Here is a 4,095-nt window from a genome sequence, read left to right on the forward strand (position 1 = left end):
CTCCTTTTTTGACGAATTATCCTTCAACTGTCTCAACTCTTGTTCTTTCGATCCGAACCCTGAGGTGTATTCAATAATTTATCCCGCGACAGGTGAGTGTGACAAAGATTGTCTCGGGCGCAACGTCACGGAACATTTGTCAGCGGGGTCCGTTGACATGAAGGAGAGATTTCTGGCAGGAGACGTCTCATTTGCACGGAGAAATCGCATCTTCCTTTCCCCTGCTTTCTCCCTCCCCGAGAAGAAGAAGAGAATACTGGAAACGGTGAGAAAGCGCGGGAGTCGTCATCAATCTTGCAGCGAGAAGACCCAGAACGACCCGAAGCGTCGTTCTGAACGTCACAGATGTGACTTTGATTCTCTTTCGGCCATTCCCAGGAGGAACGAAGCTAGATTAAGTCTGTCCCGCGTGTAATTTGTCCGACTCCTCCTGATTCCCAGCCCTGTCTCGACGTGCCCGATCCGCGGAAATCTAGCAAAACACCTGGGTATCCCGGCCCAGAATTAATCGTTTCCACCCTTAAGGAGTTTGTCCACGATAACGCGCTTCTCGATTCGTCGCTTCGAATCAAATCGTTTGTTCGAAGATCCGATCGGCGGAAAAATGCTAATTGCAGCCGTCGATCAAAGGTGGAGCGATGGAGATTATAGATACCCCTCCCTCCCCGTCAACATATTTCACGATCGCTGTGAAGAACGAAGCATATGTGCAGAGTATCCGGTTTCGCTATCTTTCGATCCACCAATCGTCCATTCACCGCCCCTAACCGTGCTGTCAGAAGCAATCACGCCAGATCAACCCTCTATCTCCGATGTTTCCCTACCTGATCGATCAACTGCATCTCCCGCGAAAGTGAAACAAATACAAAAAAAAAGAAAAAAGAAACCAATTCTCAATCTCGTCACGAACGCATCAAAGGTTCGAAGCAACAAGTTCTTTTTTTTCAAAATCAATAATTCCAAAAATCATCCGGAAACACTATATATATTTAAAACGCTCACATCGATGATTATTATCTTCCTACGAGGAAATGATTAGAAGTCATAGAATTTAATTCACGATTAAGAAGATAAAAGAAGGAAGGAAGAATCGCAGAGATCGCGAAGAGAAGACGAATGTGAGGTGCGGGGCATTCGGTATCTGGCTCTGGTTCCGAAAGTTTACGCGCAGCGTATTCCGTGAGGGCAGCAATTGCGACCACCTCGGTCACGGTGGATGCACCGACAGAGAAAGCAGGGTATAAAACCTGTGGCCCGTTGCAGCACCGGCCACGTAGCACGATTATGGAGGAGGAGGGGGTGAAACCGTGAGCATACCTTAGTTGTCCGCTCGTAAAGCAACCCCGTATGCCCTAGGAGTGCGTGTCGAGGTATCCCTCTCCTTCTCTTCCACCGTCTCCGTACCCTTTTCTCCGTTACACTTACTACTTCTGTATTTCCGACCCTTCTCCCTTCGCTTGTCCTCGTCTCCACCGAGTGTTTGTTAAACCAGGAGGAATATGCATGAGAGAGGCAGCCGGCACGGAATTATGCTACGCTGATCTTAACTGTGGTCACGACCTTAAATATGTATATATATATATACAAGTTGAAAAGGGTAATTGGAATGGCCTGGTGAAAGGACTGGGAAAGGATGTTCCGGATTCAAGATGCACTTTCTCCGAAATCGATGTAATCGTATAATTATGTATATAAGTGGCATTAATCTCTATCACATTGAGAGAATGAGCAAACGACAAAGTCAATGAAGATTTCTTCTTGTTTTGCAATATCGAGGTGATAATGAGATTGCAACACATTGCACAATCGCACATCCATGACAACCATTAAAAGAAAGCGAGCAATAGTTTTGGAGAAGAAAATATTTTATACGATCATCGAAAGAAACAATGAAGATTTTTTTCTTCTGCAATATCGAAGTGATAACTTTTCACATCGAAATTGCAACGCAGTACATAATCGCACCGATTTTTATGACTTAGTCATCGAAAGAAAACGAGCAATAGTTTTGGAGGAAAAAATATTTTACGATATATGTGAAAGAAAATTTTTATTAGAAGTGTTGCGATTCCTATGAGCACCGAAAGAAAGCAAAACGAAGATTTTTTTCTTCTGCAATATCGAAGTGATAACTTTTCACATCGAAATTGCAACGCATTGTATAATCGCACCAATCTTTATGACTTAGTCATTGAAAGAAAGCGAGCAATAGTTTTGGAGGAAAAAATATCTTACGATATATATGAAAGAAAATTTTTATTAAAAATATTGCGATTCCTGAGCACCGAAAGAAAGCAAATGTCAATGAAGATTTTCTTCTTCTGCAATATCGACATGATAACTTTTCAAATCAAAATCAACGCATTGTATAATCACAATCCTTATGACTTAGTCATCGAAAGAAAGCGAGCAATAGTTTTGGAGGAAAAAATATTTTACGATATATATGAAAGAAAATTTTTATTAGAAATATTGCGATTCCTGAGCACTGAAAGAAAGCAAACGTTAATGAAGATTTTTTTCTTTTACAATATTGGAATGATAACTTTTCACATCGAAATTGCAACGCAGTACATAATAGCACACCGATCCCTAGCAATCAACGAGAGACAATAGTTTTGAAGAAGAAAATATGATATATGTGAAAGAAAATTTTTATTAGCAGTGTCAAGGTGACAACTTTTCGCATCGAGATCAACGCATTGCATAATCGTGTACGCGATCCCTATGACGAGTCCGGAAAGAAAGCGACATATTCTCGTAAGTATGCATCACGTGTTTAGACGGGCACGCATATACGTAGGACATATGGTGGTTGGCACGGTGCTTGGCCCCCATGCAAGGACATACAGAGACTTGCAGGGCAGGGTTCAGCCCTTGGCTCACCTTCCCCCGTTGGACCATCCCCCCACTCTGAGAGTCCTCATGAGTTTTCAATGAGATTAGCGGCCCATCTGTGCGGAGACCGACCCCATCGTCATCATCGAGCACGGACAAAGCTAGTCAACCTGCTCACTGCCCGTACACTTCTCCATGGGGGTCTCTTCTGCTTCGTGGTGTATGCACCGTGCGTGCACTTGCCGCACAAACTCATCCCTCGTCTACGGTTGCGCCATGGTTAAAGAAAATACCATGTTTTTAGCCGCCCTCATCATATGGTCGCGTTTAAAGTCGCCGACGACCGCAATGCTTATGGGAATCGGTGGAAGAAATGGACCACCCGAATTATTCTCCCTATTTCTTCGTCGTTTTTATCCCCTTCCCTATATATTTTTTTTTGTAAGAATCGATTTCGAGAAGCATTTTCCTTTCCTTGAATACTTGTGGTTGGAAATATTTTTGGAAGATATTCACGAGGATTTTTATTTATTTTCATTTTTCTTTTGATAGATTTAAATTGTTGTAAATTATTATTTTGCGAAGGATGTTTAATTATTCCAAAATCTTTGAAAAAGGCATTGTGGAAAGCCGCAAAACTGACCGATTAAGGAGCGAAACGGTATCGATCCCTTGTGATAGGGTACGGTACTTTGGCTCCGGGGGCTACGTATTTGGGTCCATGGTGGCCCATATGGAGCCTGCCGAGCGCATATGTTGCGACAACGCCGCTAACGACTTGCCTTCGGCCTCCGTAATACTAAACTGCGGTTCGATTCTCACCCCATGAAACTAAATAACCATTCGATTGTCATTGGTAAATAGGTAATCAGTACCGTATCATCTCGGATCTACTTCATCTAGATCCACTGCCCATCTTTCCAACCTTCTTTCTTTTTCGAAGAAATCTTCAATAAATAAAAAAATCAAAATATTTAACATTTTTCATCGTCCTCGTCATTGTCATCAACAACGATCGATGTTCCAAATCTTTAAAAGAGGATAAAATATTTGATCCAACTCCTCCAATGATAATAATAAATCCTTCCAATGATAAAAAGTATAAGCGTATGCGAATTCTCAATGATCAAGGATCAGTAAAAAAAAAAAGAAAGAAAAAGGATGATGGAGAAAGAGGGAGAGGGGATGCGTTAAATGTTTTGGCCAAGCGAAATCCCGCGGCAGTTCCGCCCTCCTTACTCTTTTTGTCAACCTGCA

Source organism: Apis dorsata, unplaced genomic scaffold (genome assembly GCF_000469605.1).
Source record: "Apis dorsata unplaced genomic scaffold, Apis dorsata 1.3 scaffold_579, whole genome shotgun sequence".
In the NCBI taxonomy this organism is placed as follows: Eukaryota; Metazoa; Arthropoda; class Insecta; order Hymenoptera; family Apidae; genus Apis; species Apis dorsata.